A 23,536-nucleotide genomic window follows, 5' to 3' on the forward strand; every position below is an offset into this window, starting at 1 on the left:
GAGTATAAGGAATCTCATTTGTCCAAATTAAGGGCAGGTTGAAAGTAGATTAAGGGTAAATAAAGGAAAGGGTAATAAACAGAAGGAATGTGATGTTTTGATCAGAGAACTGAGACATTCAAATCACACTACGTAGTTAAACGGATCCTAATAACACGTCAGTTCAGGTGACCAACGACCAATTATATGTAAAGTCCATATTTTTTAGTACTCAGGAAATTTATTGTAACTCAATTTTTCCTTTTTACTTGCAGAAAATGAAAAGTAATAAACCAGGAAAAACTATTCTTTCTCTCTAATGTTTGGTCTAGTACCAAAGCGCAGCGCCACTTGTTAAGTAACGGTTGTTCTTGTTCATTCTGTAAAAGGTTATAATGGAACTTCGGAAAGTGCACTAGTGATGGGCAGAACGAGTCCGTCTTTGGACTCGTTGGATTTGAATCAGTTCCAGGGTTGGAATCGATTCCAACAACTCGTTCACCGATTCCGGTCTCTGTACTTACCCTATGCATTAGTAAAAATGTCACGCAATTTATTAAAAAATATCATTAAATGTTAGCTTTCCCAGTTGATAACAAAACTATATTTCTTTAACACACATTGAGTACTATCCCTAATTTCCAATTGCACTGATAAATATAAAATTAACAACGTAACACAAAAATTAACATAAAAATAGACTAGTCAATTATAAAAATTAAAGCAATGCTGTTTAGTCATTATCTAGCTTGACCACTGGAAGACTGGAGTTAACGTGCTTCAAGAGGATCCAAGGTAGAGAAACGGAAATGGGTAGGAAATTATTCCCATAAAAAAAATTCTAACCCTTCAAGCAAAATGATAATTACTCATAAATAAAGAAATATTTATTTACTAGGACTTGTATATCAAGCTTTAAAAATATTATCTTATTATCTTACGAAAAGAAAAAGCTGTGTGCTTAATCTTTAACATAGCGCTTCTTATCTTCATTGGGTAAGTTTAACCGTGTACATGACCGTGAGACAGTCAAAGTAACACTGAGCCAAAATTTAGTATTACCTAATTGGTTTACTTACTGCAGTATCCCTCCCACTCTATCACCAATTTCACAAACATTCATCGATTGGAAATAATTTTTAGTTAAATATTCGTTTTATTTGAATACAAAAAACATTATAACGCTTTCTTAAGATGATTTTAATTTTTAAAATTTGTTTTTGTCCATTACTCTTATATAATACGAAGAATTTCAAATAAAATATAATATACAAACACAATGATCTAGTATGCAGGTGGAGTCAGTCCTCGTTACCATAGCAATGGAACCGTTAAACAACTCCGGTTCCAGCTCCAGCAATTTCTATTGGCTAGATTCAGTGAACGAAAAAATGGAACGAGTCCGGTTTCAAAAGGATTTAAATCACTCCGGATTCGACTCCACCAACTCCAGTGGATTTAACCAATGAAAATGCTAGAGCTGGGCCGGAGTCGTTTAACGGTTCCGTTGTCATGGTAACTACGACTGACTCCACCTGAACACTAGATCATTCTGTGTTTGTATATTATATTTTATTTGAAATTCTTCGTATTTTATAAGAGTAATGGACAAAAACAAATTTTAAAAATTCAAATCATCTTAAGAAAGCGTTATAATGTTTTTTGTATTCCAATGAAACGAATATTTAACTAAAAAATATTTTCAATCGATGAATGTTTGTGAAATAGGTGATAGAGTGGGAGGGATACTACACTAAGTAAACCAGTTAGGTAATACTAAATTTTGGCCCAGTTTTACTTTGACCGTCTAGCTGACATGTACACGTTCAAGCTTACGCCAATGAAGATGAGAGTAAGAGTGTCCAGCGCTAAGTTTAAGATTAAGCACACAGCTTTTTCTTTTTGTAAAACAATAAGATAATATTTTAAAAGCTTGATATTCAATTCTTAGTTAATAAATATTATGAGTAATTATAATTTTGAAGGGTTAGAATTTTTATGGAATAATTTCCTACCCATTTCCGTTTCTCTACCTTGAATACTCTTGAAGTAAGTTAACTCCAGTCTTCTAGTGGTCAAGCTAGATAATGACAAAACTGCATTGCTTTAATTTATATTTGACTAGCCTATTTTTGTGTTAATATTTGTATTACGTTGTTAATTTTATATTTATCAGAGCAATTGGAAATTAGGGATAGTACTCAATGTGTGTTAAAGAAATATAGTTTTGTTATTAACTGGGAAAGCTAACATTTAATGATATAATAATATAATAAATTGCGTGACATTTGTTCTTATGTTTAATCGTTCCAAACCTTCTGCTGCCTCATTTTCATTTTTATTTGCCTAAATTTTTTGGGGCGGGGCGGAATCACTTTTTTTAAAAATAGGGATTTGAATCAACTCGTTCCAATGGAACGAGTCCGCTCAAATAGCCCATCACTAAAGTGCACACAGCTTAGATTGTGGAAGACTAAACAAATAAGCCTAATTTTTTAAATAAGTAATAGTATTATTTTTGAAAATTCAGAACAGAACACATTGCCGGGATTTAGCAAATGAAACAAGGTAATCTACATTCATTTAATTGTAAATTACGGTGTCACAAATGTATGTCACAAACATCTTAAAACAGTAATGTTGGAATTCATTTTCTAAATAAATACGTTTAATATAGAGGGAAATTTCTTTTTAAAAAATATTAAAATCTTTGAATAGATCTGAGGATGATTTAAGCATAACTTGATGTGAATAAAGAATAATTAAAAAACGGACTTTACCGGAACACTATATGAAGTTTCAATTTACAAATAATTACAATAGGTTGCTTAGGATATTCTAAATAAATGGATTATTCGATTAACACGTTGCGTTAAGCTTCTACAACTGTCCAGAGTATACGGAAGAAGGAAAGAATCTGGGACTGAATAGAAACAATGAATTGCAATCTAATTTAAAGGGAATTTCGATTATTTTTTTTTATGTATACCTACTAAAATTTGAAGAAAGATCTAGTTGGTTGCTCGTGGATGGATGGCTCGTGAAAGTTTATCAGCTTTTATTCCATTCGACTTGCGTTGTGCGATCTTCACATTTGTCATGTGCTATGGATTTTTTCACAAATGAAATGCTCTTGGTTTTACACTGGCTCAATACGAAAGGCATCTGACAGCTAAGGTAGACAAATACCCCTACTATTTTCGGACCTTTTTTTCACGATATCATTGATGTATTGTTTTACCGTCATCTCGCAGTTTTAGGGCAAGGGTAGGCCAAATGAGACAACCAACAGCATCCAACCTTCTTAAGTAAAGGAATCTATTCAATTACAAGTCAAAAATTTTAAATTTGTATTTATCCTACTAATTCTAAGCTGCAACCTCTTTTGGACACGCCTGCCATTCTTCCACAGGCAACGACTTTGATTTGTACCAATTAGTTTGGAAGATCATGGCCATACTGCAAAAAGCCAGAGAGTTCAAATTCCGCGACCAAGCTCCAGCTTCAGAAAGGCAAATTTGCTCTTATCAGAATGACAGCAAGCTGTGTCCATTACTCGTCTCCGTTAGATCTTGACGCTATCCTTTTGTAAACTATTAACGAACACTTTTGAATAGAGTCCTTTGAAACCCAATTTATTTATTTATTTATTTATTGCATAGTGCAGAAATTGGTAATTCATTATTAACATTAGATCTTCCGAATATCTTAAATTTCAGATGTACCATCATGCTGAAAACAACACATTGAATTTTCAAGATATAGAAAGATAATCAAGAAAAAATGCTAGAACTTCCGAAAAGAAGAACTACTACAGTATATGGTAAATACATAACTTTACTTTTTTACATAATTTTACTTTTACATAACAGCAAAAGATTATGTAGTTATAAAACACATAATCTACAATCACAAGCGAGAATGCTGTATGTGAATAACATTGATGCTAAGCCATCATACCTGATTCGCCAGTCTAAAATCAGTGACAATTGTCGATATCTAATATCTTCTCTATCACGTTCCTCTTATAGAACACTACTGGACAGATATCTGGTAACCATTAAATACCACCAAAAACTTGTATAAATCCAAGTAGGTTCTGACTTATACTTAGCAAAAGTTATAATGTGTAGGATTACTGGATTAAAAATATTAATAAGTTAGCTTTCTATTAATTCTTAAACAAATCCACAATAGGTTTGCCATTTTTTAAGAATTCTCCTTTGCATAACGCATGCGTTTCCTATTTTGGCGAGTTTTATTATTCCTTTACGTTTAGGATTTGTATAGTATCATATGACGATGTATTGTTTTAAAAAAAAGGTAGGTTACAGTTTCGTGTAAATTTTTAAATGTACCGAAAGTTATTCTGGAGTAGAAAAAAAAGTTGGTTTTATTTTTTAGTTATCCATTCGTTTAGGTTGCATTTACTTAGTTGAAACTTAATTATTAGTATATAGTTGTAATGTTAAGCTTAAACAATTTCAATTAAAAAGATTTTAACGTTCAGTTAGCTATAAATAATAATGATGAAAATCTTTAGTCCTCTATTTAGATTTATTCGCTGCTTACAACAAGATTGCCTATTTTGTGGAAGTTTCTTTATTCTAGAAAATTTTGGATTCATTTAATATATTTTAGTGAGATTGTTAAAATAAAATTAAGATGTACATGTGCAATTTCTATTTAGCGAGTATTTAAATGGTAGTTTAGGAGTGTGGATGTTTAAATTAAGAAAATTTGGTGGATAGAATACTTGCTTTTGTTGAACATTCCTTCATGATTTCAGAGTGTGTTTGATTTGTTGAAGTTTTATAATCTGTAAATCGGTTTCATATTATTTGTTCCTTGGCCCACTTAGTTCATAGTATCATATAGATGTTAGTGAAATACTAAGGAGGTTGTTAATTAAATACTTCAAAGTTATAGACCCTATCCAGGTTTGTTTGTGTCTTGTGGGTTTTATTTTAAATTGGTAATACGAACCCACTGTTTGGTTGTAATATACGTACATGAATACTTCCTTCCATGAAACCTAAAGTACTTATTATTATCGATGATTGGGTAATGCAGTAGGTTTTGGATTCACGTAATAAGAATATAGATAAATGAGAATAATTTAAGGTAGGGATATCAAGGGATAAATATTTGTATACACAAAATTAATATTTGTCAATTAGTTTATTATAAAAATAATATATACACCAAATATACAAAACAACATAAGAATTTGGATTTTGTGGAAATAATTTACTTCCAGCGTCGTATTTACAAATTATCTACAATATTTACAAAGAAAAAGAGGGTGGCTCTAAAATCTGATATTTCTCTTCTTGCTTGGACGAGGAGCTTCACATTCCGTCTGTTTCCTTTTTCTCTTTAAGGATATTCTGGATTTTTGGAATCCTGAAGACTTATTTTCCTTATCGTCTCTGAACTGTTTGATTGCAGCCTTTAACTGTGCGGTTAACTTATAGCTGGATAGAATAATATCCATCCATTGTGTGCATACTTGGCTGGCCATCACCAAGGAATCCTTGTCCATCATACTGCAACAAAACATAAATATTAAGATCTGAATAATAAGAAAATATCACACTAAATAGATTAGATGTAGTTATGGTACTTACCTAAATATCATCAGAGCCACTTCTTCGGGTACTTTAGAAATAATATCTATTTTCCTTTCATTTTCAATGAGGGAAAATATTTGCATGAAAGTGAGTACGTGGAAACCCATGTTAGTGTTAACAGTGCTCAGTTTTCTAAGTAGATGATGGAGATACTTTGTGTAGCTGTATTTATATCATTGGCGGCAAAATGGCGGTTAAAACCTAAGGACCAATCAGAATCGTAGAGGCGGGGCTAGGAACGGCCAATAGTGTCATACCTGAAATGGTCAGTCTGAGCACACTTGTAACGTTAGCTAAATTAATAATTAAATTGCTATATTTTTGTAAATACTTAGGTAGCTCTATAATTGGTATTAATCGTTTGCAATATTAAATTTTGAAGGTTCTCGTGTATGATTAAAATTTCAAACACTCATATCTCTCTTCGTAACTATCAGATTTCAATGAATACATCACAGAAATGTAGAGATAGGTTTTCTGTATAGCTGATACAAAAAATATTTTTCTACCTGTAAAAATAAAAGAGATATCGAAGGTTAAATTTTCGGTGCTTTCTATCTCAGTTTGGAATTTCGTTCAAATTCAAATGTTTATATTTCTTTCAATTCTTTTCAGAATTTTATGAAATCTTTACCGAATTGTAGAGAATAGTAAGCTCTATAATTGGTATTAATCGCATTGTTGTAGTGTCAATAGTTATTGTAATATGGAAGGTTAAATTTGGAAGGTTTTCGTATTCGTTCAAAATTTCCAACACTAATATCTCCTTTTGTAATTATGAGATTTCAATGAATTCTTCATCGATATGTAGAGAATTCTATTCTGCATAGCTGATATAAATGACATTTCTCTACTTGCAAAACTAAATGAGATTAGGAAGGTTAAATTGTCCATGTTTTCCTACTCAGTTTGGAATTTCGTTCAAATTCAAATGTTTATATTTCTGTCAATTCTTTTCAGAATTTAATGAAATCTTTACCGAATTATAGAGAATAGTAAGCTCAACAACTGGTATTTATCGTATTGTTGTAGTGCCAATAGAATTTTAATGATTTTTTTCTATAAATTGTAGAGGGAAATTAGCCGTATAAATGGTATAGATTTTAAGGTTTTAATGGCTATAATTAATGAGAATTTTAGGTTAAAGTTTCGATGTTTTTAAATTCTTTTAAATTTCAACTCTATATATCTCTCTTTTTCTTCATTAGATTTTAGGAACTGTTTATCGTATTTTAGAGAAAGATTTTGATTTATTCTCTGCTTACAACAAGATTGCCTATTTTGTGGAAGTTTTATTATTCTTGAATATTTTAGATTCATTTTATATATTTTAGTGATATTGTTAAAATAACATTCTTGTTGTACGTGTGCATCCTGATGTAAGCGAGTTCTGGATTGGTAGTTTAGGAGTATGGATGTTTAAATTAAGAAGATTTGGTGGATAGAATACTTGCTTTAGTTGAACATTCCTTCATGACTTCAGAGTGTGTTTGATTTGTTGAAGTAATCTGTAATTCGGCTACATATTATTTGTTTCTTGGCCCACTTAGTTCATACAATCATATAGATGTTAGTTAAATACTAAGGATAATGTTAATTAAATAGTTAAAAGTTATAAACCCTTTCAAGGTTTGTTTGTGTACTTGAGGGTTGTATTTTAAATTGCTAGTACTTTGGTACCCATTGTTTGGTTGTAATGTACATGAATACTTCCTTCCATAAAACCTAAAGTACTTACTTTTAACGATGATAGGGTAATACAGTAGGTTTTGGATTCACGTAATAAGAATATATATAAATGAGAATAATTTAAGGTAGGAATATCAAGGAATAAATATTTGTATACACAAAATTAAAATAGTCAATTTGTTTATTATAAAAATAATATATACACCAAATATACAAAAGAACATAAGAAGTTTGATTTTGTGGAAATAATTTACTTCCAGCGTCGTATTTACAAATAATCTACAATATTTAAGAAAAAGAGGGTTGCTCTAAAATCTGATATTTCTCTTCTTACTTGGACGAGGAGCTTCACATTCCGTCTGTTTCCTTTTTCTCTTTAAGGAGATTCTGGATTTTTGGAATCCTGAAGACTTATTTTCCTTATCGTCTCTGAACTGTTTGTTAGCAGCCTTTAACTGTGCTGTTAACTTGCAGCTGGATAGAATAATATCCATCCATTGTGTGCATACTTGACTGGCCATTACCAAAGAATCCTTGTCCATCATACTGCAACAAAACATAAATGTTAAGATCTGAATAATAAGAAATTATTATACTAAATAGATTAAATGTAGTTACGGTACTTACCTAAATATCATCAGAGCCACTTCTTCAGGTACTTTAGAAATAATATCTATTTTCCTTTCATTATCAATGAGGGAAAATATTTGGATTAAAGTGAGTACGTGGAAACCCATGTTATTGTTAACGGTGCTTAGTTTTAACGGTAAATGATGGAGATACTTAGTGTATCTGTATTTATATGATTGGCAAAATGGCGATTAAAACCTAAGGACCAATCAGAATCGTAGAGGCGGGGCTAGGTTCGGCCAATAGCGTCATATCTGGAATGGTCAGCTTGAGCACACTTGTAACGTTAGCTAAATTAATAATTGAATTGCTACATTTTCCTTAGGTAGCTCTATAATTGGTATTAATCGTTTTGTTTTAGTTACAATGATATGCAACATTAAATTTTGAAGGTTCTCGTATATGATTAAAATTTCAAACACTTATATCTCTCTTCGTAACTATCAGATTTCAATGAATGCTTCACAGAAATGTAGAGAATTGTATTCTGCATAGCTGATATAAATGACATTTCTCTACTTGCAAAACTAAAAGCGATATGGAAGGTTAAATTTTCGGTGCTTTCTATCTCAGTTTGGAATTTTGTTCAAATTCAAATGTTTATATTTCTGTCAATTCTTTTCGGAATTTAATGAAATCTTTACTGAATTGTAGAGAATAGTAGGCTTTATAATTGGAATTAATCGTATTGTTGTAGTGTCAATAGTTATTGTAATATGGAAGGTTAAAATTGGAAGGTTTTCGTATTCGTTCAAAATTTCCAACACTAACATCTCCTTTTGTAATTATCAGATTTCAATGAATTCTTCATCGATATGTAGAGATAGGTTTTCTGTATAGCTGATATAAATGACGTTTTCCTACCTGTAAATGTAAAATAGATATGGAAGGTTAAATTTTCTATGTTTTGAAATTAGATCCAAATTCAAACGTTTATATCTCTTGTCCCTCTTTTCAGAATTTAGTGAAATCCTTACCGAATTGTAGAGAATAGTAAGCTTTATAATTGGTATTAATCGTATTGTTGTAGTGTCAATAGTTATTATAATATGGAAGGTTAAATTTAGAAGCTTTTCGTACTCGTACAAAATTTCCAACACTTATATCTCCTTTTGTAATTATCAGATTTCAATGAATTCTTCATCGAAATGTAGAGATAAATATTCTGTATAGCTGATATAAATTGCACTTTCCTACCTCTAAAAGTAAAAGAGATATGGAAGGTTAAATTTAGAAGCTTTTCGTACTCGTACAAAATTTCCAACACTTATATCTCCTTTTGTAATTATCAGATTTCAATGAATTCTTCATCGATATGTAGAGATAGGTTTTCTTTAAAGCTGATATAAATGACGTTTTCCTACCTGTAAAAATAAATGAGATATAGAAGGTTAAATTTTCGGTGCTTTCTATCTCAGTTTGGAATTTCCTTCAAATTCAAATGTTTATATTTCTGTCAATTCTTTTCGGAATTTAATGAAATCTTTACCGAATTGTAGAGAATAGTAGGCTTTATAATTGGTATTAATCGTATTGTTGTAGTGTCAATAGTTATTATAATATGGAAGGTTAAATTTGGAAGCTTTTCGTACTCGTACAAAATTTCCAACACTAATATCTCCTTTTGTAATTATGAGATTTCAATGAATTCTTCATCGATATGTAGAGAATTGTATTCTGTATAGCTGATATAAATGACATTTCTCTACCTGTAAAACTAAATGAGATATGGAAGGTTAAATTGTCCATGTTTTCCTACTCAGTTTGGAATTTCGTTCAAATTCAAACGTTTATATTTCTGTCAATTCTTTTCAGAATTTAATGAAATCTTTACCGAATTATAGAGAATAGTAAGCTCAACAACTGGTATTTATCGTATTGTTGTAGTGCCAATAGAATTTTAATGATTTTTTCTATAAATTTTAGAGGGAAATTAGCCGTATAAATGGTATAGATTTTAAGGTTTTAATGACTATAATTAATGAGAATTTTAGGTTAAAGTTTCGATGTTTTTAAATTCATTTAAATTTCAACTCTATATATCTCTCTTTTTCTTCATTAGATTTTAGGAACTGTTTATCGTATTTTAGAGAAAGATTTTGATTTATTCTCTGCTTACAACAAGATTGCCTATTTTGTGGAAGTTTTATTATTCTTGAATATTTTAGATGCATTTTATATATTTTAGTGATATTGTTAAAATAACATTCTGGTTGTACGTGTGCATCATGATGTAAGCGAGTTCTGGATTGGTAGTTTAGGAGTATGGATGTTTAAATTAAGAAGATTTGGTGGATAGAATACTTGCTTTAGTTGAACATTCCTTCATGACTTCAGAGTGTGTTTGATTTGTTGAAGTAATCTGTAATTCGGCTACATATTATTTGTTTCTTGGCCCACTTAGTTCATACAATCATATAGATGTTAGTTAAATACTAAGGATAATGTTAATTAAATAGTTAAAAGTTATAAACCCTTTCAAGGTTTGTTTGTGTACTTGAGGGTTGTATTTTAAATTGCTAGTACTTTGGTACCCATTGTTTGGTTGTAATGTACATGAATACTTCCTTCCATAAAACCTAAAGTACTTACTTTTAACGATAATAGGGTAATACAGTAGGTTTTGGATTCACGTAATAAGAATATATATAAATGAGAATAATTTAAGGTAGGAATATCAAGGAATAAATATTTGTATACACAAAATTAAAATAGTCAATTTGTTTATTATAAAAATAATATATACACCAAATATACAAAAGAACATAAGAAGTTTGATTTTGTGGAAATAATTTACTTCCAGCGTCGTATTTACAAATAATCTACAATATTTAAGAAAAAGAGGGTGGCTCTAAAATCTGATATTTCTCTTCTTACTTGGACGAGGAGCTTCACATTCCGTCTGTTTCCTTTTTCTCTTTAAGGAGATTCTGGATTTTTGGAATCCTGAAGACTTATTTTCCTTATCGTCTCTGAACTGTTTGTTAGCAGCCTTTAACTGTGCTGTTAACTTGCAGCTGGATAGAATAATATCCATCCATTGTGTGCATACTTGACTGGCCATTACCAAAGAATCCTTGTCCATCATACTGCAACAAAACATAAATGTTAAGATCTGAATAATAAGAAATTATTATACTAAATAGATTAAATGTAGTTACGGTACTTACCTAAATATCATCAGAGCCACTTCTTCGGGTACTTTAGAAATAATATCTATTTTCCTTTCATTATCAATGAGGGAAAATATTTGGATTAAAGTGAGTACGTGGAAACCCATGTTATTGTTAACGGTGCTTAGTTTTAACGGTAAATGATGGAGATACTTAGTGTATCTGTATTTATATGATTGGCAAAATGGCGATTAAAACCTAAGGACCAATCAGAATCGTAGAGGCGGGGCTAGGTTCGGCCAATAGCGTCATATCTGGAATGGTCAGCTTGAGCACACATGTAACGTTAGCTAAATTAATAATTGAATTGCTACATTTTCCTTAGGTAGCTCTATAATTGGTATTAATCGTTTTGTTTTAGTTACAATGATATGCAACATTAAATTTTGAAGGTTCTCGTATATGAATTAAATTTCAAACACTTATATCTCTCTTCGTAACTATCAGATTTCAATGGATGCTTCACAGAAATGTAGAGATAGGTTTTCTGTTTAGCTGATACAAATAATATTTTTCTACCTGTAAAACTAAAAGAGATATGGAAGGTTAAATTTTCGGTGCTTTCTATCTCAGTTTGGAATTTCGTTCAAATTCAAATGTTTATATTTCTGTCAATTCTTTTCGGAATTTAATGAAATCTTTACCGAATTGTAGAGAATAGTAAGCTTTATAAATAGTATTAATCGTATTGTTGTAGTGTCAATAGTTATTATAATATAGAAGGTTAAATTTGGAAGGTTTTCGTATTCGTACAAAATTTTCAACATTTATATCTCCTTTCGTAATTATCAGATTTCAATGGATGCTTCACAGAAATGTAGAGATAAGTTTTCTGTTTAGCTGATACAAATAATATTTTTCTACCTGTAAAACTAAAAGAGATATGGAAGGTTAAATTTTCGGTGCTTTCTATCTCAGTTTGGAATTTCGTTCAAATTCAAATGTTTATATTTCTGTCAATTCTTTTCAGAATTTTATGAAATCTTTACCGAATTGTAGAGAATAGTAAGCTCTATAATTGGTATTAATCGCATTGTTGTAGTGTCAATAGTTATTGTAATATGGAAGGTTAAATTTGGAAGCTTTTCGTATTCGTACAAAATTTCCAACATTTATATCTCCTTTCGTAATTATCAGATTTCAATGGATGCTTCACAGAAATGTAGAGATAGGTTTTCTGTTTAGCTGATACAAATAATATTTTTCTACCTGTAAAACTAAAAGAGATATGGAAGGTTAAATTTTCGGTGCTTTCTATCTCAGTTTGGAATTTCGTTCAAATTCAAATGTTTATATTTCTGTCAATTCTTTTCGGAATTTAATGAAATCTTTACCGAATTGTAGAGAATAGTAAGCTTTATAAATAGTATTAATCGTATTGTTGTAGTGTCAATAGTTATTATAATATGGAAGGTTAAATTTGGAAGCTTTTCGTATTCGTACAAAATTTCCAACATTTATATCTCCTTTTGTAATTATCAGATTTCAATGAATTCTTCATCGATATGTAGAGATAGGTTTTCTTTAAAGCTGATATAAATGACGTTTTCCTACCTGTAAAAGTAAAATAGATATGGAAGGTTAAATTTTCTATGTTTTGAAATTAGATCCAAATTCAAACGTTTATATCTCTTGTCCCTCTTTTCTGAATTTAGTGAAATCCTTACCGAATTGTAGAGAATAGTAAGCTTTATAATTGGTATTAATCGTATTGTTGTAGTGACAATAGTTATTGTGATATGGAAGGTTAAAATTGGAAGGTTTTCGTATTCGTTCAAAATTTCCAACACTTATATCTCCTTTTGTAATTATCAGATTTCAATGAATTCTTCATCGATATGTAGAGATAGGTTTTCTGTATAGCTGATATAAATGACGTTTTCCTACCTGTAAATGTAAAATAGATATGGAAGGTTAAATTTTCTATGTTTTGAAATTAGATCCAAATTCAAACGTTTATATCTCTTGTCCCTCTTTTCAGAATTTAGTGAAATCCTTACCGAATTGTAGAGAATAGTAAGCTTTATAATTGGTATTAATCGTATTGTTGTAGTGTCAATAGTTATTATAATATGGAAGGTTAAATTTAGAAGCTTTTCGTACTCGTACAAAATTTCCAACACTAATATCTCGTTTTGTACTTTTGAGATTTCAATGAATTCTTCATCGATATGTAGAGAATAGTATTCTGTATAGCTGATATAAATGACATTTTCCTACCTGTAAAAATAAATGAGATATAGAAGGTTAAATTTTCGATGTTTTCCATTTCAGCTTTGAAATAAGATCAAATTCAAACGTTTAAATCTGTTATCCCTCTTTTCAGAATTTAATGAAACCTTTACCGAATTGTAGAGAATGGGTAGCTCTAGAATTGGTAGTAATCGTGTTATTGTAATATCAATAGTTATTGTGATATGGAACGGTAAATTTGGATGGTTTTCGTATTCGTTCAAATTTTCAGACACATATCTTTTTTCGTAATTATCAGATTTCAATGAATTCTTCATCGATATGTAGTGAATAGTATTCTGTATAGCTGATATAAACTAAATGAGATATGGAAGGTTAAATTTTCGGTGCTTTTTATCTCAGTTTGGAATTTCGTTTAAATTCAAATGTTGATATTTCTGTCAATTCTTTTCGGAATTTAATGAAATCTTTACCGAATTGTAGAGAATAGTAGGCTTTATAATTGGTATTAATCGTATTGTTGTAGTGTCAATAGTTATTATAATATGGAAGGTTAAATTTGGAAGCTTTTCGCACTCGTACAAAATTTCCAACACTAATATCTCCTTTTGTAATTATGAGATTTCAATGAATTCTTCATCGATATGTAGAGAATAGTATTCTGTATAGCTGATATAAATGACATTTTCCTACCTGTAAAAATAAATGAGATATAGAAGGTTAAATTTTCGATGTTTTCCATTTCAGCTTTGAAATAAGATCAAATTCAAACGTTTAAATCTGTTATCCCTCTTTTCAGAATTTAATGAAACCTTTACCGAATTGTAGAGAATGGGTAGCTCTAGAATTGGTATTAATCGTATTGTTGTAATATCAATAGTTATTGTGATATGGAACGGTAAATTTGGATGGTTTTCGTATTCGTTCAAATTTTCAGACACATATCTTTTTTCGTAATTATCAGATTTCAATGAATTCTTCATCGATATGTAGTGAATAGTATTCTGTATAGCTGATATAAATGACATTTCTCTACCTGTGAAACTAAATGAGATATGGAAGGTTAAATTTTCGGTGCTTTTTATCTCAGTTTGGAATTTCGTTTAAATTCAAATGTTGATATTTCTGTCAATTCTTTTCGGAATTTAATGAAATCTTTACCGAATTGTAGAGAATAGTAGGCTTTATAATTGGTATTAATCGTATTGTTGTAGTGTCAATAGTTATTATAATATGGAAGGTTAAATTTGGAAACTTTTCGTACTCGTACAAAATTTCCAACACTAATATCTCCTTTTGTAATTATGAGATTTCAATGAATTCTTCATCGATATGTAGAGAATAGTATTCTGTATATCTGATATAAATGACATTTTCCTACCTGTAAAAATAAATGAGATATAGAAAGTTAAATTTTCGGTGCTTTCTATCTCAGTTTGGAATTTCCTTCAAATTCAAACGTTTATATTTCTGTCAATTCTTTTCGGAATTTAATGAAATCTTTACCGAATTGTAGAGGATAGTAGGCTATTTAATTGGAATTAATCGTATTGTTGTAGTGTCAATAGTTATTATAATATGGAAGGTTAAATTTGGAAGGTTTTCGTATTCGTTCAAAATTTCCAACACTAATATCTCCTTTTGTAATTATGAGATTTCAATGAATTCTTCATCGATATGTAGAGAATAGTATTCTGTATATCTGATATAAATGACATTTTCCTACCTGTAAAAATAAATGAGATATAGAAAGTTAAATTTTCGGTGCTTTCTATCTCAGTTTAAATTTCCTTCAAATTCAAACGTTTATATTTCTGTCAATTCTTTTCGGAATTTAATGAAATCTTTACCGAATTGTAGAGGATAGTAGGCTATTTAATTGGAATTAATCGTATTGTTGTAGTGTCAATAGTTATTATAATATGGAAGGTTAAATTTGGAAGGTTTTCGTATTCGTTCAAAATTTCCAACACTAATATCTCCTTTTGTAATTATGAGATATCAATGAATTCTTCAACGATATGTAGAGAATAGTATTCTGTATATCTGATATAAATGACATTTTCCTACCTGTAAAAATAAATGAGATATAGAAAGTTAAATTTTCGGTGCTTTCTATCTCAGTTTGGAATTTCCTTCAAATTCAAACGTTTATATTTCTGTCAATTCTTTTCGGAATTTAATGAAATCTTTACCGAATTGTAGAGGATAGTAGGCTATTTAATTGGAATTAATCGTATTGTTGTAGTGTCAATAGTTATTCTAATATGGAAGGTTAAATTTGGAAGGTTTTCGTATTCGTTCAAAATTTCCAACACTAATATCTCCTTTTGTAATTATGAGATTTCAATGAATTCTTCATCGATATGTAGAGAATAGTATTCTGTATAGCTGATATAAATGACATTTCCCTACCTGTAAAAATAAATGAGATATAGAAGGTTAAATTTTCGGTGCTTTCTATCTCAGTTTGGAATTTCCTTCAAATTCAAACGTTTATATTTCTTTCAATTCTTTTCGGAATTTAATGAAATATTTACCGAATTCTAGAGAATAGTAGGCTCTATAAATAGTATTAATCGTATTGTTGTAGTGTCAATAGTTATTATAATATGGAAGGTTAAATTTGGAAGGTTTTCGTATTCGTTCAAAATTTCCAACACTAACATTTCCTTTTGTAATTATGAGATTTCAATGAATTCTTCATCGATATGTAGAGAATAGTATTCTGTATAGCTGATATAAATTGCACTTTCCTACCTTTAAAAGTAAAAGAGATATAGAAAGTTAAATTGTCTATGTTTTCCAACTCTGTTTTGGATTTCGTTCAAATTCAAACGTTTATATTTCTTTCAATTCTTTTCGGAATTTAATGAAATCTTTACCGAATTCTAGAGAATAGTAGGCTCTATAAATAGTATTAATCGTATTGTTGTAGTGTCAATAGTTATTATAATATGGAAGGTTAAATTTGGAAGGTTTTCGTATTCGTTCAAAATTTCCAACACTAATATCTCCTTTTGTAATTATGAGATTTCAATGAATTCTTCATCGATATGTAGAGAATAGTATTCTGTATAGCTGATATAAATTGCACTTTCCTACCTTTAAAATTAAAAGAGATATGGAAGGTTAAATTGTCTATATTTTCCAACTCTGTTTTGGATTTCGTTCAAATTCAAACGTTTATATTTCTTTCAATTCTTTTCGGAATTTAATGAAATCTTTACCGAATTCTAGAGAATAGTAGGCTCTATAAGTAGTATTAATCGTATTGTTGTAGTGTCAATAGTTATTATAATATGGAAGGTTAAATTTGGAAGGTTTTCGTATTCGTTCAAAATTTCCAACACTAATATCTCCTTTTGTAATTATGAGATTTCAATGAATTCTTCATCGATTCGTAGAGAATAGTATTCTGTATAGCTGATATAAATTGCACTTTTATACCTTTAAAACTAAATGAGATATGGAAGGTTAAATTGTCTATGTTTTCCAACTCTGTTTTGGATTTCGTTCAAATTCAAACGTTTATATTTCTTTCAATTCTTTTCGGAATTTAATGAAATCTTTACCGAATTCTAGAGAATAGTAGGCTCTATAAATAGTATTAATCGTATTGTTGTAGTGTCAATAGTTATTATAATATGGAAGGTTAAATTTGGAAGGTTTTCGTATTCGTTCAAAATTTCCAACACTAATATCTCCTTTTGTAATTATGAGATTTCAATGAATTCTTCATCGATTCGTAGAGAACAGTATTCTGTATAGCTGATATAAATGACATTTTCCTACCTGTAAAAATAAATGAGATATAGAAGGTTAAATTTTCGGTGTTTTCCATTTCAGCTTTGAAAAAAGATCAAATTCAAACGTTTAAATCTGTTATCCCTCTTTTCAGAATTTAATGAAACCTTTACCGAATTGTAGAGAATGGGTAGCTCTAGAATTGGTATTAATCGTATTGTTGTAATATCAATAGTTATTGTGATATGGAACGGCAAATTTGGATGGTTTTCGTATTCGTTCAAATTTTCAGACACATATCTTTTTTCGTAATTATCAGATTTCAATGAATTCTTCATCGATATGTAGTGAATAGTATTCTGTATAGCTGATATAAATGACATTTCTCTACCTGTGAAACTAAATGAGATATGGAAGGTTAAATTGTCCATGTTTTCCAACTCTGTTTTGGATTTCGTTCAAATTCAAACGTTTATATTTCTTTCAATTCTTTTCGGAATTTAATGAAATCTTTACCGAATTCTAGAGAATAGTAGGCTCTATAAATAGTATTAATCGTATTGTTGTAGTGTCAATAGTTATTATAATATGGAAGGTTAAATTTGGAAGGTTTTCGTATTCGTTCAAAATTTCCAACACTAATATCTCCTTTTGTAATTATGAGATTTCAATGAATTCTTCATCGATTCGTAGAGAACAGTATTCTGTATAGCTGATATAAATGACATTTTCCTACCTGTAAAAATAAATGAGATATAGAAGGTTAAATTTTCGGTGTTTTCCATTTCAGCTTTGAAAAAAGATCAAATTCAAACGTTTAAATCTGTTATCCCTCTTTTCAGAATTTAATGAAACCTTTACCGAATTGTAGAGAATGGGTAGCTCTAGAATTGGTATTAATCGTATTGTTGTAATATCAATAGTTATTGTGATATGGAACGGCAAATTTGGATGGTTTTCGTATTCGTTCAAATTTTCAGACACATATCTTTTTTCGTAATTATCAGATTTCAATGAATTCTTCATCGATATGTAGTGAATAGTATTCTGTATAGCTGATATAAATGACATTACTCTACCTGTGAAACTAAATGAGATATGGAAGGTTAAATTGTCCATGTTTTCCAACTCAGTTTGGAATTTCGTTCAAATTCAAACGTTTATATTTCTTTCAATTCTTTTCGGAATTTAATGAAATCTTTACCGAATTCTAGAGAATAGTAGGCTCTATAAATAGTATTAATCGTATTGTTGTAGTGTCAATAGTTATTATAATATGGAAGGTTAAATTTGGAAGGTTTTCGTATTCGTTCAAAAATTCCAACACTAATATCTCCTTTTGTAATTATGAGATTTCAATGAATTCTTCATCGGTTCGTAGAGAACAGTATTCTGTATAGCTGATATAAATGACATTTCTCTACCTGTGAAACTAAATGAGATATGGAAGGTTAAATTGTCCATGTTTTCCAACTCAGTTTGGAATTTCGTTCAAATTCAAACGTTTATATGTCTTTCAATTCTTTTCGGAATTTAATGAAATCTTTACCGAATTTTAGAGAATAGTAGGTTTTATAATTGGAATTAATCGTATTGTTGTAGTGTCAATAGTTATTATAATATGGAAGGTTAAATTTGGAAACTTTTCGTACTCGTACAAAATTTCCAACATTTATATCTCCTTTTGTAATTATCAGATTTCAATGAATTCTTCACCGAAATGTAGAGAATTGTATTCTGCATAGCTGATATAAATGACATTTCTCTACTTGCAAAACTAAAAGAGATATGGAAGGTTAAATTTTCGGTCCTTTTTATCTCAGTTTGGAATTTCGTTTAAATTCAAATGTTGATATTTCTGTCAATTCTTTTCGGAATTTAATGAAATCTTTACCGAATTGTAGAGAATAGCAGGCTTTATAATTGGAATTAATCGTATTGTTGTAGTGTCAATAGTTATTATAATATGGAAGGTAATATAGAAGCTTTTCGTACTCGTACAAAGTTTCCAACATTTATATCTCCTTTTGTAATTATCAGATTTCAATGAATTCTTCACCGAAATGTGAAGAATTGTATTCAGTATAGCTGATATAAATGAAATTTCTCTACTTGCAAAACTAAATGAGTTATGGAAGGTTAAATTTTCGGTGCTTTCTATCTCAATTTGGAATTTCGTTCAAATTCACATGTTTATATTTCTGTCTATTCGTTTCGGAATTTAATGAAATCTTTACCGAATTGTAGAGAATAGTAAGCTTTATATTTGGTATTAATCGTATTGTTGTATTGACAATAGTTATTGTGATATGAAAGGGTAAATGTAGATGGTTTTCGTATTCCTTCATATTTTCAGACACATATCTTTTTTCGTAATTATCAGATTTCAATGAATTCTTCACCGAAATGTAGAGAATAGTATTCTGTATAGCTGATATAAATTGCACTTTCCTACCTGTAAAAGTAAAAGAGATATGGAAGGTTAAATTGTCTATGTTTTCCAACTCTGTTTTGGATTTCGTTCAAATTCAAACGTTTATATTTCTTTCAATTCTTTTCGGAATTTAATGAAATCTTTACCGAATTCTAGAGAATAGTAGGCTCTATAAGTAGTATTAATCGTATTGTTGTAGTGTCAATAGTTATTATAATATGGAAGGTTTTCGTGTTCGTTCAAAATTTCCAACACTAATATCTCCTTTTGTAATTATGAGATTTCAATGAATTCTTCATCGATATGTAGAGAATTGTATTCTGTATAGCTCATATAATTTGCACTTTCCTACCTGTAAAATTAAAAGAGATATGGAAGGTTAAATTGTCTATGTTTTCCAACTCTTTTTTGGATTTTGTTCAAATTCAAACGTTTATATTTCATTCAATTCTTTTCGGAATTTAATAAAATCTTTACCGCATTCTAGAGAATACTAGGCTTTATAATTGGTATTAATCGTATTGTTGTAGTGTCAATAGTTATTATAATATGGAAGGTTAAATTTGGAAGCTTTTCGTACTCGTACAAAATTTCCAACATTTATATTTCCTTTTGTAATTATCAGATTTCAATGAATTCTTCACCGAAATGTAGAGAATTGTATTCTGCATAGTTGATATAAATGACATTTCTATACTTGCAAAACTAAAAGTGTTATGGAAGGTTAAATTTTCGGTGCTTTCTATCTCAGTTTGGAATTTCGTTCAAATTCACATGTTTATATTTCTGTCTGTTCTTTTCGGAATTTAATGAAATCTTTACCGAATTGTAGAGAATAGTAAGCTTTATAATTGGTATTAATCGTATTGTTGTATTGACAATAGTTATTGTGATATGAAAGGGTAAATGTAGATGGTTTTCGTATTCCTTCAAATTTTCAGACACATATCTTTTTTCGTAATTATCAGATTTCAATGAATTCTTCACCGAAATGTAGAGAATAGTATTCTGTATAGCTGATATAAATTGCATTTTCCTACCTGTAAAAGTAAAAGAGATATGGAAGGTTAAATTGTCCATGTTTTCCAACTCTGTTTTGGATTTCGTTCAAATTCAAACGTTTATATTTCTTCAATTCTTTTCGGAATTTAATGAAATATTTACCGAATTCTAGAGAATAGTAGGCTCTATAAATAATCGTATTGTTGTAGTGTCAATAGTTATTATAATATGGAAGGTTAAATTTGGAAGGTTTTCGTATTCGTTCAAAATTTCCAACACTAATATCTCCTTTTGTAATTATGAGATTTCAATGAATTCTTCATCGATATGTAGAGAATAGTATTCTGTATAGCTGATATAAATGACATTTTCCTACCTGTAAAAATAAATGAGATATAGAAGGTTAAATTTTCGGTGCTTTCTATCTCAGTTTGGATTTTCCTTCAAATTCAAATGTTTATATTTCTGTCAATTCTTTTCGGAATGTAATGAAATATTTACCGAATTCTAGAGAATAGTAGGCTCTATAAATAGTATTAATCGTATTGTTGTAGTGTCAATAGTTATTATAATATGGAAGGTTAAATTTGGAAGGTTTTCGTATTCGTTCAAAATTTCCAACACTAACATTTCCTTTTGTAATTATGAGATTTCAATGAATTCTTCATCGATATGTAGAGAATAGTATTCTGTATAGCTGATATAAATTGCACTTTCCTATCTTTAAAAGTAAAAGAGATATGGAAGGTTAAATTGTCTATATTTTCCAACTCTGTTTTGGATTTCGTTCAAATTCAAACGTTTATATTTCTTTCAATTCTTTTCGGAATTTAATGAAATCTTTACCGAATTCTAGAGAATAGTAGGCTCTATAAATAGTATTAATCGTATTGTTGTAGTGTCAATAGTTATTATAATATGGAAGGTTAAATTTGGAAGGTTTTCGTATTCGTTCAAAATTTCCAACAACTAATATCTCCTTTTGTAATTATGAGATTTCAATGAATTCTTCATCGATTCGTAGAGAATAGTATTCTGTATAGCTGATATAAATGACATTTTCCTACCTGTAAAAATAAATGAGATATAGAAGGTTAAATTTTCGGTGTTTTCCATTTCAGCTTTGAAAAATGATCAAATTCAAACGTTTAAATCTGTTATCCCTCTTTTCAGAATTTAATGAAACCTTTACCGAATTGTAGAGAATGGGTAGCTCTAGAATTGGTATTAATCGTATTGTTGTAATATCAATAGTTATTGTGATATGGAACGGCAAATTTGGATGGTTTTCGTATTCGTTCAAATTTTCAGACACATATCTTTTTTCGTAATTATCAGATTTCAATGAATTCTTCATCGATATGTAGTGAATAGTATTCTGTATAGCTGATATAAATGACATTTCTCTACCTGTGAAACTAAATGAGATATGGAAGGTTAAATTGTCCATGTTTTCCAACTCAGTTTGGAATTTCGTTCAAATTCAAACGTTTATATGTCTTTCAATTCTTTTCGGAATTTAATGAAATCTTTACCGAATTTTAGAGAATAGTAGGTTTTATAATTGGAATTAATCGTATTGTTGTAGTGTCAATAGTTATTATAATATGGAAGGTTAAATTTGGAAGTATTTCGTATTCGTACAAAATTTCCAACATTTATATCTCCTTTTGTAATTATCAGATTTCAATGAATTCTTCACCGAAATGTAGAGAATTGTATTCTGCATAGCTGATATAAATGACATTTCTCTACTTGCAAAACTAAAAGAGATATGGAAGGTTAAATTTTCGGTCCTTTTTATCTCAGTTTGGAATTTCGTTTAAATTCAAATGTTGATATTTCTGTCAATTCTTTTCGGAATTTAATGAAATCTTTACCGAATTGTAGAGAATAGTAGGCTTTATAATTGGAATTAATCGTATTGTTGTAGTGTCAATAGTTATTATAATATGGAAGGTTAAATTTAGAAGCTTTTCGTACTCGTACAAAGTTTCCAACATTTATATCTCCTTTTGTAATTATCAGATTTCAATGAATTCTTCACCGAAATGTGAAGAATTGTATTCAGTATAGCTGATATAAATGAAATTTCTCTACTTACAAAACTAAATGAGTTATGGAAGGTTAAATTTTCGGTGCTTTCTATCTCAATTTGGAATTTCGTTCAAATTCACATGTTTATATTTCTGTCTATTCGTTTCGGAATTTAATGAAATCTTTACTGAATTGTAGAGAATAGTAAGCTTTATATTTGGTATTAATCGTATTGTTGTATTGACAATAGTTATTGTGATATGAAAGGGTAAATGTAGATGGTTTTCGTATTCCTTCATATTTTCAGACACATATCTTTTTTCGTAATTATCAGATTTCAATGAATTCTTCACCGAAATGTAGAGAATAGTATTCTGTATAGCTGATATAAATTGCACTTTCCTACCTGTAAAAGTAAAAGAGATATGGAAGGTTAAATTGTCTATGTTTTCCAACTCTGTTTTGGATTTCGTTCAAATTCAAACGTTTATATTTCTTTCAATTCTTTTCGGAATTTAATGAAATCTTTACCGAATTCTAGAGAATAGTAGGCTCTATAAGTAGTATTAATCGTATTGTTGTAGTGTCAATAGTTATTATAATATGGAAGGTTTTCGTGTTCGTTCAAAATTTCCAACACTAATATCTCCTTTTGTAATTATGAGATTTCAATGAATTCTTCATCGATATGTAGAGAATTGTATTCTGTATAGCTGATATAAATTGCACTTTCGTACCTGTAAAAGTAAAAGAGATATGGAAGGTTAAATTGTCTATGTTTTCCAACTCTTTTTTGGATTTTGTTCAAATTCAAACGTTTATATTTCATTCAATTCTTTTCGGAATTTAATAAAATCTTTACCGCATTCTAGAGAATACTAGGCTTTATAATTGGTATTAATCGTATTGTTGTAGTGTCAATAGTTATTATAATATGGAAGGTTAAATTTGGAAGCTTTTCGTACTCGTACAAAATTTCCAACATTTATATTTCCTTTTGTAATTATCAGATTTCAATG

The 23,536-nt window shown here is 29.4% G+C and overlaps 1 long non-coding RNA gene across 1 annotated transcript in view; it reads left to right on the plus strand.

Annotated features, from left to right (window-relative positions):
- Window positions 1-1,711: 1,711 nt before the first annotated feature.
- Window positions 1,712-23,536, plus strand: part of LOC141458287 (uncharacterized) — a 49,345-nt gene continuing 27,520 nt past the window's right edge. Inside the window, exons 1-2 of the long non-coding RNA XR_012460865.1 lie at window positions 1,712-2,547; window positions 3,699-3,802. This is a non-coding gene — a long non-coding RNA (uncharacterized lncRNA). The remainder of the gene's footprint in view (window positions 2,548-3,698; window positions 3,803-23,536) is intronic.

The sequence above is a fragment of the Rhodnius prolixus genome, unplaced genomic scaffold, assembly GCF_049639745.1.
Source record: "Rhodnius prolixus isolate KJV_2025 unplaced genomic scaffold, Rpr scaffold_5, whole genome shotgun sequence".
NCBI classification, from domain to species: domain Eukaryota; kingdom Metazoa; phylum Arthropoda; class Insecta; order Hemiptera; family Reduviidae; genus Rhodnius; species Rhodnius prolixus.